We start from the raw sequence: 14,442 nt of genomic DNA, 5'->3' as shown, positions 1-14,442 counted from the left end.
AGATGTCATCTCAGGTTTCCCCCCTGAAAAATCTTCTAGAAGGTAGCTATGTCCTCTATCACATGATCCACTTCAATAAAAGAAGCTTTCAGGATGTAAATGGATGTACTACCATCTGCATTCCTGTCATTCCTCCACACCAGTTAAAGCAATGTCACTTCATTTTCAGTACCTGCTGGTTTTAAATACTTCCAGAACTGGTGAAGACAGTAAATATAGAAACTGCAGCACATTCCTGAGAAAGTGTCATTGTTTCAACTTCCTCTAGACTTCTATTCTCATCAGAATATTCATCCTGCAAGCAGGAAGCTTTTCAAACTGTCAAAAAAGCATTGTCAGATTTCAGCCTTGTTCCTCACCCACTGTTATAGAATGTGCCTAAGGAAAGGTCTTCCAAGCCAAATGATTTTGTGTGCAAGGGGCCTGGTGAGCCTGTCAGGCAACACTGGTTTTGATGGAGAACATGGAGACTGTCTCAAGAATAAAGAGCAATTTATGGCTGTTACAGATTAGGGAAAGTTTATGTGATCTGCCTATAGATTTATGTCAACAGTTTCATCTTATGCCTTATGGTTTATAGTACCATGAGATATGGCCTTTTTGATTTCCACATTTTGCCATTATAAAGGAAATATAAGATGTGGTGAAGTGTGGTTATTATAGAAAAAGACTCAGTGAATGAGAAAACCACTCCTTAACAGATTCCTAAATAAAACCCAACTTGTTTTGCCAGGATTTGCAAGTCAAGAGCAGAAAGAAATTTAATTGCTTTGTGTTGAATTTTTTATGTGCTTTCATATATACTTTTCATGTAGACATATCATGCATCTCATCTCAAGACCTGAAATGGGTTTTGTAGCAGGTCCTTAATTCATGAAAGTAATATGCACAAGAAAGACATTGCCAGAACATTTCATTCCTATAATATTTGTGGCATGAGACAGATATTCCAGTGTAGGGAATAAAGTTAAGTGATTGCCTCCTGTGGTAGTTAGTTTTAAGAAATCTTGTTAGAAATATTTTGTTAGTACTGGTTATAAATTGTAAATTAGATGTAAAGCAGTTCTGGAGCAAGATGGGAGGGGGTTTTTAATTCCATTAACTACCCTTTCACACAGAGACACACTTTATGCTCCTCAAGGAACACTCATAATTCTTCTACAGATACTATTTTAATGAAAACTTATATGCATAAAGTGTTCAAGGCTGCATTTAGAACTACAGGCATTTTTCCCTGAATAATGGTAGGATAGCTCTCTTTTTTTATTTAGGAGTGTGTGTTAACTTAAGAGTTTAATATATGAAAATTTTTATGCACAACTGAAGTGCATTCTTCTCAGATTATCTTCAGCCTTTGAGAAGGTAGACTCCAGTGATAATGATCCAGGAGTAAATAATGATAAAAACTATGAGGGAAAGTGAAGTAGCCAGAAAGGAAATGGTGAGTGCTGTGTCTTCTTGAGAGGGCAGTTGCCCTATATGACCTAGGAATTGAAAAGATTTAACTTTTCCACACAGTAATTTTTAGGAACATCTTAGAAACAAAGGAAGTTGATTTCAGTGTCAGTGAGATGTATTTCAGAGCAAAGCTGTACTCCCTGCCATCAAAAATAGGCAGCTTTGATATGATTACAATTTAAATCAGTCTATTCCAAAACTTTGTCAGAAATCATTTGGTTTGCCAACTTTGTGGTGTCATATACCTACATAATGCTGTATCCCAGAATCTGTTTTTTTTTGCTGAGAAGAGTAGCTGATGAAACTCATACAAACTTTGTCTGCAGCCAAGAGATGATGGCCTAATCATCATCAAAGCATTTTCATAATTATCAACATGTGGCAAAAATAAGTTGCAATTTGTCAGCAAATGCCAGTTTGTAGTCCCATATTTAAAAAAAGCACAATGGAAAAGTAGTTGTAACTACTGTGGTGGATAGTCCACAAGAAAAGGGTTGTGCCTGAAAATATTTAGATGTCCCAAAACTGGGTTTGTGTTTCCATACTGGAGAGTAGGGCAGTGTTTAAATATTTTTTGCATCTTCTGCAGAATCAGCCTTGCTTTACATGAAAAAGGAGGTGTGCTCTCATCCCAGTTTTGCATAGGAGTTTAAGTCCTGGGTCTGATTTACTTCATCACTGTATGGATATTCTCCTGCCAAGTGTATCAGCACTGGCCAAGTGCTTTACAAAAAGTTTCTCCAAAGATGTTGGGAGGCATCAGAATTTGATGATAATGTTGAGATTGTTGCTCCTATATCTGTTTGGATCCAGCACAAACAAAAAGGTTTGCCCACTCAGAATAAGTTTTTTGAAGAGGCTCAAGCTGTTTGAAATGTGTACTCCCACTAATCCTAAAGCACCAAGAAACTTTGCTATTTACCTTGCAGGAATGACAAGTCTGGTTCTCAGTTTTTCTGCCCGTGTTTTCCTTCTTCTGTGTCTCAAATTATAATTACTAACTCACAGCACAAGGGCTCTTACTAAGCGTGACATAAAAGGGTATTATCCATTGAATGTCTAGTGGGAATTAACAAGTAGCATCTCCATAAACTCTAAAGCTTACAGATACAAGTTTAAAAAGATTTAAAGGGTATATATGACAGTCATGTCACATGTCATTCCATTAGCTTGCTAGTTATGTGTGTTAACTAAAACTGAGGGCTTGTCTTCTGCGTCTCTTAACGTGCACTCATAGTCTGACCATCCAGTGAACACTTAATTATACTCCTGCATCTAGGGAAAGAAAGTTTCTAAAACCTTTTGCAAACGTCCTAACCAGTAACAAAAATTGACAGTGAGATGTCAACTTAGTATATGAAATCCCTGATAAACTTGCAGATTTGGTTTTCCTACTTGCTTCTTGGATTTTCATGAAGTAGACTTTCTTATGGACGTGAATCTAACTGGGACAATTGAGAAGTGGGATGTGTTAAGCTGAAACAATTTTGTCTCATCGTATTATCCTGTAATCAAATTTCACCTGATGTACACACAAATTTCTTCCTGAGTTAATTTCCAAATCCTGAATTAGCAGAGTCAATCACTGACTAGTGTTCTTTTTCAAGCCACGTCATTGTTTAGATGACAAAAAACTGAGTTTTTACTTGCTGTATTAATCCTTAATAATTAATCTGTTGTTACAGATGTTGTTTCCATGCGAGAGAGAACTAAAGTTTTGTGTGTGGGATTATGTGACAAAATTGTCCAAAACTTTATTTAAAATAAAAACTTACTTTCCTTTAATTTTTCGTCCACATGGATGCATTTGTGCTACAAGCTAGAGATTTGCAATCCCTGCAGTATTAATAATGGCCATGCATTTGTGCTTCACTCTTGTAGTTCTAGTCCACGGCTGATTATTTATATTATGTTGAATCATATTGTGTTGCTCCTAGACTGTGATTTCCTTATCTGTTGTATTATGTCATTTTTTGTTCTCATGAGCCCTTTGTTGATCTGTGTTTTATTTTGTCTAAAACTGATTTTTCCCCTTTTTCTGGAAAGTGCAGTCTGTATTAGGTTAGGTTCTGACTCTAGACTTTTGGTGCCAAGCATGGCTGTGCAAGCCTGACTAGTCCAGGCACAGTCTCACACCAGTGAAATATGAGTGTTTCATAAGAAGGCCTTTTCTGTTGTGGGATTTTTTTTTTTCCCCCACCTATGAAGCCATTAGTAGTTGTGAATATCAGTTTTGACTTTTGGATTGTTTCTGCTCTGATAGGTTTGAGACTGCTTTTGCTTGGAGGACGTGACTGCTCTCCATGCTATAACTTTTGCTATCTCAAGTTTCTGTATAGAAACTCCCCAGGGAGCCCACACTGAAGGGGCTTTTCATCTGTTTCTCTCATCTTCTGTGGGTGATGGATACTCCCTGCAATCACAGCCTCTCAATCAAAGAAAAAGCCACCTTTACAAAAAGAATGTAAAATGAGAGGTGGCTGAAGTGTCTATCAAACTCTGATCTAGGACTGCTGAATGTGTCAAAAATATTTCTCTGCTTCCCTGGCAAGGGCATCAAATGGCCAGGCATTCTGGATGAAAGGGTATACTCACTAACTTTCCACGTGAAAATAGGAATTGTCACTTTTTGTTTTCCTGCTGTCTTCCATCTTATGTTGCCTGGGCTTTGTGGCTTCAGAGGCTTCATGTCTCTAGACATGACAGGTGAGACCACCTCACCAAGTTACCTTGCTCTTCCAGGCTGTCTTGAATATAGAAAATGCTGAAGCATTGTTATAAATTCCTGTCCCCTAATGTGAGTAGAATTTAAATGAATGCATTTTCTATTGTGTGTTTTAGTCTTATGAACATACAAAAGTTTAGCTTGTGATTTGCAGATCATGGAATATTGCCACATGGGGAAGGGAAGGCCAGGAAGACCGTGCATCCTTTGAAGTTGAAATGCAAAGCTAACAAGACAAAATCATTTTAGAAATATTATTATTTACTTTCTAAAGCAAGATAGTTCTGTATTTCTCCTACAAAGAGAGAACAAAAATAGCTGTAAGTAAATTTACAAGACAAACCTATTGTTCATCCTTTGAGCATTTCTGGTTGCCCAGCATTTAAGCTGTTGCCCTTAATGTGTATCAGATTTTTCATTACCACAGACCTGTTTGTCTGTTCAGTCTTTCTTAATTAAATATGTTAGAAACAGGAATTTAAATCCCTTGTTTTCCAGCATAAAAAAATATCTCTGCCTCTGCCTCTCTCTGTGGCTGTAGTAACCAATTTTGTCTAAATTCCTCCTGGCTTTCTTTCATTTTCCATTTTTGCTAAATACATATCTTTGTACCAGCCATCACCTGAAACCTAGTTGTTTCCTAGGGCATCTTCTGACCAGCTCTAACACAGTCTCTTGTACTTTTCATCTGACTCCTTATACTGAGCAATGTTTTCAATGCCTTCTGTTCTCACTGGAAAAGTAATTTCTTAAATGGGATGTCACTTAGCATGAATGAGAGGAGAAAACATGCTCAGCTTCATTAAGCAGCAAATGGCTTTTGGCAAGTGTTTAAGTAAATCAAGTTTATATAAAAGCCCTAATAATTTTCCACGTGACCTGTTACATTAAGTTTTGGTTGGTTTTCTTACCCTGTAAGAAAGCATTCTGATTATTCTTACTTGAGGTCTATGAAGGAAACTTAATGTTATCCTATCAAAACTGATAATGACATAAGTAATTAAGGACTTGACTGAGTTTGAGGGAGATCAATATTATGTTCATTTCTTGTGGTAAATTTATTTCTGAAATATATTCTTTTTATGAGTGTTGCAATAGGTGAATGCTGGACCTGTATATATAAGTGAAAAGGGCAGCTGGATTGTTTTGGTTTGCTTTTTTTAAAAAAAACCCCAAACCTTCGAGTTCTATATGCTGGTTCTTTGTATATAGGGAAAAAGAGATCAGGGGTGTTGTTTAGGGTTTTTTGGTTTGGTGTTTGTATTTTTTTTAAATTAACCCTCAGTTGTACAGCTATTTACAGTTTGTATCGTATTGAATTATGAAAATGATTACTTGCAGAAAAATGAAATATTACTGCAAATAAGGACATTAAAATACTGAGTAGTTGTGTAACAAACCATCTGATAAAATTCAACAGAGAATAATGTTAAATGGTGTGTATAGGAGACGTGAAAAAGTCCCCAATTCCAATTTGCATATAAAATAGAAGTCTCTAATTAGGCTGCTATGATCCAAGAGTGAGGGCTGAGCAGTGTGCTGAGGTGGGTACTGTTAGCTCCGTGTTCAAGAGCAGCTGAAGGGGCAGAGGCATGGGAGCCATGGGGGTGGGCTGAGGAGACAGGAACCAAGACCAAAACACTGAGCTTTGTGTCTTGTGCATGAGCCTTTAGTGCCACAGCATGTAGGAGTGCATGTGAAGGGCTGGTCACTTCATCACAAAAATGGCACAGTAGCACTGAAAAATATTTAGAGTCAGATTATAAAAATCATCTAATTTATAGAAGCACTTTCATGTGAGGAACAGATAAAGAGACTGGGACAGAAATGTTCACAAGTGGCACATTTGGTTGCACTTCAGCAACATTCTTCCTTATTTATTTATACTGCACTTTTAAAATTAACTCTCATTCTTAATTTATGCAAATTTTAAGACTGCCTGAAAGCAGGTGCCAAAGTTTTGATTATGTTTTTTCTATTGGTTGATAATGCACTGATTGTAAGAGGGGAAAAAAGAACACACACAGCACAGCAGAAGCCAGTTTAATACACCATGTTTTCCTGAAAAAGATTTGCAACTGGTAGACTGCAAATAATTCTGCCAGAATAGTGTAGTTTATTTTGCTTTCATCATGTTTTCAGATTATTAAGGTTGTGTTTTAAGATGTGATTGGAAACCACAGTAGGAAGACACCAAAAACTACACAAGCTTCCCTGTGACATGCAAGTTTGTCAACTGTATTAATAGAAAAATGCTTAGTACTTCACTGTGTGATTGCACCCCATTCAACTTCTTTGATAATTATGATAATTAATTAGGTTTTTTGTGGTGTCCTATTCATGACCCTGTCATGTATAAGGTCCACTGTCTAAAACAGAATATGAAACATGAAATGTTTTTAACAGAAAACCAAAAAACAACTTCCTTCAAGGAGATATCATACGGGAATGATATAAAAGTATTGACATGTTGAACTGTGGTTAGAGGCATTTTATTTGCCCAAATACTTTCTTTTATCGGTGGCACAAGATTGGTCTAGATGAGATTTTGTGCTGATGACTCAGCTGTGTCTGAGCACCGATGTAAAATGAAAAATTAGAAGTGGATTCTATGTTTTATTGAGTATGTTGGGTAAGTGGCTCTTTTCATCTCCTATTGTGCAGAGCTGGAATGTTGGCTTAACTGGTGTCCTAAAGGCTTCAGGAAATGGATGTCTTCCAGCAAAATAAAATCATAGCCAAGTGTGTAGAGACACATTTAAAAATGCCTGCCTTAGCCCTAGCCACCCTGTCCTTGGTGCCAAGAACTGAACATCTATCTTGAGTCACGTCTGTGTTACCAAGTCACGCAAACCAATAAAACGCATCTCTCTATAAAGTAAAGCATGTGGTGCTGGAGATCCAGCATACATCACATGTTCTTTGATGTGTTTTATTTCAAACTACTTCTGGTATTGTTCTGTGTGCCTGTTAACAGCTGGAGTAGATCACACATGCTGCTGAAGTCCGTCTTCCAACTAAGTTTCGTCTGAAAGGATTCCAGTTCATATGATCAAAGGCTACTCTGCAATCTGAGCCAAAGTCTGTTAAGCAGAGAGGTATTAAAAGGGCTGTTTTGTACTAATAGGCTGTGGTGGATGTGTCCCAAGCCTTCAGCCAGCCCTTGTGTTCCCGTAACACAGCATGTCAGGTTCCAGATGTGAGCTTCATAATACAGTACCCTTGTTACTAGTGAAACTGTTGTCTGAGCTATGTACTTAGAGAGTGCCCAGCCCTTCTGGCAGACTATTCAAAGAAAAAACCAAACAATTTTCTAGACCAGTAGTCTCCAAATGGTTTGATCATCTACCTCATCAGTAAAGAATTTTTGAGCATTTAGCCTCCAATAATGTATATTCGAATATTTTATCCCTGAACTACAGTGGATCATAGAATAATTTGGTTGGAAAAGACCTCAAAGATCATGCAGTTCAAACATCAACCCCAGCACTGCCTAGTCCTCTGCCAAACCATGTCCCCAAGTGCCCCATGTATGTCTTTTAAATACCTCCAGAGATAGTGATTCCACTGCTTCTCTGGCAGCCTGCTCCAATGCTTTATAACCAATCTACACCTTCCCTGGTGCAGCCTGATGCCTTTTTCTCTTGTCCTGTCACTTGTTACCTGAGAAAAGAGACTTGGCCCTACCTAGCTACAGTCCCCTCTCAGGCAGCTGTAGAGAACAGTAAGATTCCACCTGAGACTCCTCTTGTGCAGGCTAAACAACCCCTGCACCCTCAGACATTGGTCTATTCCATATTAAAAATATTGTATTGCAACAATTTTAAGGAAGGAAGTCCAGCAGATATGTTATCAGGCTGAAAGAAATTCTTCCCCTAAGATTTGCTTCTGTATCATGATAAAAAAGTTTTCCCAGGAACTTCCTCTATTTTTTGTTGGAGTTTTTTCCAAGATAAAAAGCCTTATTGTGTCCATTAATATTCATAAGCACTGTATTTTATCTGCTGTTTAGTTTTTTTGCTCAATAATTTGTGGAACTATTTATTTTCATGGTTTTTACCCAAGGGACCTAATAAGCGATGCCACCATATAAGAAAAGGAAAGACACAAGAGCAGAGTGCATCTTGGGTGGAGGCATCAGATCCTTAAGGAAGTGGGATTGATATGGACAAATTATCTCAGAGAGCTGTGGTTCTAGCACAAGCCAATTAGTTTTGCCATGGTGTGTGTAGAAAACACTGAGTAAGTATTTGACTGGACAACAGTAGTATTGCATATTTGGGTGCAAGATTATGTGCTTTACCAAACAGAATGTTTGCAAGACAAATGATGTAATTTGTTGTGTCTGAAGTAATAATATTTGCTCTTCTGGATTATCTTGGAGCACACTACTGAAGGATGTCTTAGCATGCACCTATTTAGACCAAGAAAACAATTCTTTTCAAATTAAGGACTCATGTAAGATAAAAGCTTGATGTTTTCCTTTTCATTTCCCTTATGGTTTTGATATGCTCCTTTTCTGGATTCTGCCATGATAAAATGGGAAGCATTTTGGTATTATATACTATAATACTGATTCTTTACTTTTCAGTTATAGTAGGATTTTGGAAATTCTGTGGCTCAGTTGTCCTAAGGAAAAGGTATAAGGGAGGGAATGCCATCAAATCATCTAAGTTCAGTTAAAGGTGGAGTAGTTGAATAATTTCACTTTTTAAAATACATTCTTATTAAAAATACATAAAAATTTCTAGCATTGTTCTGGCAGAAATTATTGCATTCAATTTCAGCTGCCTCATCATTACGACAAGATTAGGTGGGGTCCTAAGACTACAAAGGTAACACATATACTTGTTTCATCATTTCTGCATAGAATGACATTTTTATTTTCTCTATTTATCACCTGCTTTGTTACTGTTATGCTCTATGAAAATACCCTTGATTTTAACATACAAATATGATAACATTTTCTCTGAGTAGCTTCAGTAGCATGATCACATCAGTCTCTCTTTTAACAAATGGGCTGATCCCCTACGGAAATTTGTACTGCTCAGTTCTGTCATTTTAAAGGGTTCTTCTGTGCTCTTGGTAGTTGAACGTAATTTAAATGAGTGAGCATTACCCAAGATGTATCACTCTGGAAAATGAAACTATGTATCTGAGGATACCTTAGGAAGACAAGAGTTTAACATCAAGATGTTTTAAAATTCTCCTTGTTTAACAAAGCAGAAAATAGCCCTTCTTTATTTATTTGGAGTGTCTTCTGTATTTTAATAATTGTTTCTAAGAAATTATGCTACGTAAAACAGGCAATGTGTAAAAATACAGCTGGCTGTCATTTGGGACACTGAAAGTAACACTTGAGTTTTAGGGAGTATCTTGAGTCTCTAAATGACAGCACACAATTATGGTCAGGCTGTTTTGAGGGAAAGGTGACCAAGTTTAAGATCAGAGAGCTATGAAGAACTGCTTTACATACAAAAGTGCCAAATGCCTCTAAGTGCTAGAAACTGTGAATGCATATGTTGGTGAGAAATCTAAAGATATTATGTTTTGAAAATGAAAAAAAAGAATATTTGTGAAGTAGTATGCTCTCAGTGTAATTAAAGCTTTTGCAAACCTTATACCCACTACAGAGTTGACTTCTGAGACACTCAGCAAAAGAACTAAGAAATCAAATCTCACAGATAATGGAAAAGTCTGAGTTTTCTGGGGATTAAATATTTTCTGCAGACCTGATTATTAAAAGTGCTTTGTACAAACATTTTGATCATTTAGCCAATAGCTGATACACAGGCATGAAGCTTTCTTCCTAATGACACAGTTCCCTACTTTTACTATCTTGCTTTAATTTAAACAACTGAGCTACACCTCATGTGTTTGGATACTCAGGCATTTTTACCATGTGTTATTATATTTAAAATTTTTATATGAAACATGTAAAATTTTATATAGATTTTAATATGTGTGTGCACATTCAGAATATTTTGAATTTCAGTGTTTGGTTGCACAATTTCAGTATCTTAAACTCTTTAAAAATCAATCCTATATTTGGAGAAATAGTATTTTAACAGAGTCCTAGTTTTGCAACAGGAAAAACAGCTGATGATGTTGCAGTTCATCTAACACCATGGCAATTTCAGAATGTACAAACTGGAAAAAGAAAGGCTTTTCCTCACTGGTAGAATAAATAGCTAATTTCAGAGTAGCTTTTTGTTGAAAAGCTTTTTTAGTTCAGTCTGCTGGATCTCTGCCAATGAAAAGATTGAGCACTTATATTGCCTTCTGAGAACAGCTAAATACCTAGGGAAAGAAAACCAAAGGCAATATTCTTACTGTCCTTATAATTACGTATTTTGAAGATGTATGAAACACGGAATTAACATGTGATCAGCTATTTTCACATTTTATCCTTTATTGTCATTTTAATTAAGATTTTGTTCTGTCATAGAATCATTTAGGTTGTAAAAGACCTTAAAGATCATCAAGTCTAACTGTTAAACTTAACACTGCCAAGGTCACCTTCAAGTCACATTCCCAGTGCTCCCTGTATGTCTTTTAATTACCTCCAGAGAGAGCAACTCCACCACTTCCATGAGTAGCCTGTTCCAATGCTTGGTAACCCTTTTGGTGAAGACATTTTTCATGAGATGCAATCTAACCCCCCTGGCAGAACTTCAAATGGCTGCCATTCTTCTTAAGTAAAGTTTTTTAATATTATATGAAATAAGCATGCAATTTATTTATTCTTTATTCCTTGTTGCTTATTAAAAGAGGCAGAACCCCACCTCTCTACAGCCTCCTTTCAGGTGGTTGTAGAGAATGGTAAGGTCTCCCTGAGCCTCCTTTTGTCCAGGCTAAACACCTCCAGCTCCCTCAGCAGCTCCTCATCAAAAACTTGTGCTCCAGATCCTTCACCAGCTTCATGGCCTGTCTTTGGGTACATCATCAGTATTCACAACACAGTTCTTCAAATTAATACACGGGGCACCACTTTTTCTCTGACTGCATATTTCATGTCATGCTTAAATCACTTCAACATGTGGGTTTCAAGATCAGGAATAAGATGCAATGCATCAAGCCCACTGACAAATAACAAGTTTCTTTTACACATAGGGTGGATAGTAGCTCAGTAATGCAAATAAAATTTAGAAAAAATTTAAAATGAAACTTTGGTATGAACAGTTAACTTAAAATGGATTTCTAGATCCCTGGTATTTCTCTCATGCAAAACTCTTCATGGAAGCCTGATTTTTTGCTCTTTGCCATTGTAGATTATCTGCAGAGTACTGAAGGGAACATCCAAAGTACAGAGTTTGCAAAAGAATTAAACATTTTCTTATCAGACCTCAGTCAGACACTGAAATCTATCCAAAGAACAGAGATTACTAATGAAATTTTTTGTACAAGTAGGTCAGTGAGAAATTTAATATCTCCCTACAAAAACATCGTAATAATAAAAGGAGCCTAAAGGTGTGAAGTCTGTTTATTCTTTTAGACTGCAATTATTTCCTGAGCAAAATAGTATTCTCTTGTCAGTACTATAAATTAGGATGGCCAGATGTTAACTTGCTAGTTAAGACCTTCAACTGAGGATATTTAATTGAAGTGGTAGTCTATTTTCCTGTGCTTCTGTTTTATCATGGGTGTTATTAGTGGTTTTTTTTTTCTAAGGGTCAAAAAATACAATTCAAGTTTCCCAAGCTCAAAAAAATTAGTAGATAAGTTTCTGTCTGAAAAAAAAAAAGTCTTACCACTGTTCATTTTTAGTGTAGAAAGCTGTATGCTGTTCATTCAAATTAAATATATTTAGTGTAGCCAATAGTCTTACATTTTCTTGCTGATATTTTGAAATTTGTGTGACAGACAAAAATTGCTTAGAGTTTCCTGCTAAATATATCTGCTTTTGGAGTTAGAAGTGAAAGCTGAAACAGGAGCTAAAGACTTAAGGGACTACTAAATGATCTGTGACATTCAGGAAGGAATGGCTATGGTGGCTTGAAAATTGGCTGAATTTTTTCAAGTTGATCAGTATGGATGGTTACAGCTGCAAAACCAACATACTGTGTTAGATTCATTGGTACAAATGTAAAGGCTCTTGGAAGATTGCTGCTTCAGAATTATTGAATTCCTGATAGACCTGATATTTAACCACAGATTTGTAAGTCTTAGCATAAAATAAGTAATCTTGGACTACTCTTTAATGTTTTCAGATATCATAGAAGTAGTCAGCCTGGAGAGAGAACTCTTACAGGACAGAAAAGACTTGAAGAGTAATTGCAAGAAAAAAGCAAAGGCCTCTCTTCTGTAGTTAGAAGGGATGGGTCTTGAAATGAAAAGGGAATTCTCTGTGAGTGTGTGTGTGTGTGTTTTCTGTACTGGGGCAGAAAGCAAGAGAGAGGGAAGTGCCAGGTTCTTTCTGTATCTCAGTAAGAAAGGCCTGACAGCAAATAGCTGAATGAAATACCTGCTTTCATAAAGCAGAGGAAGAGGAGGAATATAGGTAGCAAATAAATCTTACTCCCTTCAGATGCTGGGAACTGTGTGTTCATGCAGCATCAGATGTGGATGGATTTCTCCACTTGATTTCTGCTACTCTTTTAGATGAAGGAAAGCCATGCTGGTGGTGTAATCACCAGAACTGAATTGGAGCTGCCCACAGGTTCCTCCATTACACCGAGGTGGATGAGTCTGTGCTTTGGCCAAAGAGGTTTGTGCAGCATGACACATTCCTGAAAACCATGCTGAACGTAAAGCAGGGGGCAGCCTTCTGTGGGAACTTCAAGGGAACTGTTATGTGCCTTGCTAATTCCTTGAGGTACAATGTTATAAACAGAACAGTGCGTGGCCCTTGATTTCCAGAGGGTGTTGCCCAGTTTTTGCTCACAGATGAAATTTATTGCCTGTCTCCCTCATCCACTAATGCCACCTACTCTCTCCTGCTGAAAATACTATCTTTATGACTGTGCTGCCTTGTGTAGGCTCTTCATCACTCTCTAGCACTAAAGTGGCAATTGTCTCTACAAGGGAAAGCAGTAGTCCAGAGATAACATATACTGCATGCATCATAATCCCTGAAGTAGGATGTGTGGGAGATGATACAACTCTTTGAAAGGGGCAATATGCTATTTTTAGTTATGGCAATGAAAGCTTTATTCTGATTTGCAGTGAGCAGTTGACTGTAATATGATTTGACCTTGTCCAGAAAGGTAAGTTTTGCAATTAAATAACCAAAAATTGCTTATATAAACACTTTCATGTAACAGACCATATGTTAGAATAATGGTATATAAAGCAGGTGATACACAGTTGAAGAGACTCATTATTTCTTATGCAACTCTTCCTTGAACTATATAAATAACTCTGGATTCTGGTAAAGGTTACTGTGTATGTCTTCTTTAATCTTTAAAATAACAAACAAGTACTTGTAGTCCAGAGGGTATTCCATGAGTTCTGGAAATTACTTCTAGACATGACTCATACTTGAGCAAGGAGGGTTCTGATCAGTGGCACAGGATTTGGTTGGAGGCCTGTCACTAGTGGAGTCTTCCGAGGTTCAATATTGGGCTCAGTGGTCAATGACTTACTCAGCAGTGCCTTGGATGAAGGGCAGATGCACCCTCAGCAGGGTCACTGATGACACAAAGCTGGGAGGAGTGGCTGATACCCCAGAGGGCTGCGCAGCCCTTCAGAAGGACCTCAGCAGGCTGGAGAGATGGGCACAGAAGAACTGCCTGAGATTCAACAAAGGCAAGTGCAGGGTCCTGCACCTGGGCAGGAATAACCCCATGGCCCAGCACAGACTGAGGGCTGAGCTACTGGGAAGCAGCTCTGTGGGAAAGGGCCTGGAGGTCCTGGTGAACAACAAACTGTCCCTGAGCCAGCAGTGTGTCCTTGTGGCCACAAAGGCCAATGGGATCCTGAGCTGCATTAGGAAGAGCATGGCCAGCAGGTCAAGGGAGAGGATCCTGCCCCTCCACTCAGCCCTGGTGAGCCTCACCTGGAGTGCTGTGTTCAATTCTGGGCCCCTCAGGACAAGAGAGACAGGGAGTTACTGGAGCAGGTCCAGTGAAGGGGCAGCAAGACAGCATCTCTTATGAGAAAAGGCTGAGGGAGCTGGACCTGTTCAGCCTCAAGAAGAGATGACTGAGAGGGGACCTCATCAATGTCTGTGAGCATCTGAAGGGAGGGTGTCAGAGGATAGAGCCTTGTATGGCAATGGTGCCAAACATCTGGCACCCTTACCAAGGTTAGAACAATGG

General features: G+C 37.9%; 1 protein-coding gene across 20 annotated transcripts in view; it reads left to right on the top strand.

Moving 5' to 3' along the window:
* The window catches only part of GPHN (gephyrin), a 271,212-nt gene that overhangs the window by 114,233 nt on the left and 142,537 nt on the right, over positions 1-14,442 (top strand). The gene's annotated exons all lie outside the window — the stretch shown is intronic.

Source organism: Serinus canaria, chromosome 5 (genome assembly GCF_022539315.1).
Source record: "Serinus canaria isolate serCan28SL12 chromosome 5, serCan2020, whole genome shotgun sequence".
NCBI classification, from domain to species: domain Eukaryota; kingdom Metazoa; phylum Chordata; class Aves; order Passeriformes; family Fringillidae; genus Serinus; species Serinus canaria.
The sequence above is the reverse complement of the archived record's forward strand: the minus strand, read 5'-3'. Positions and strand labels throughout refer to the sequence as shown.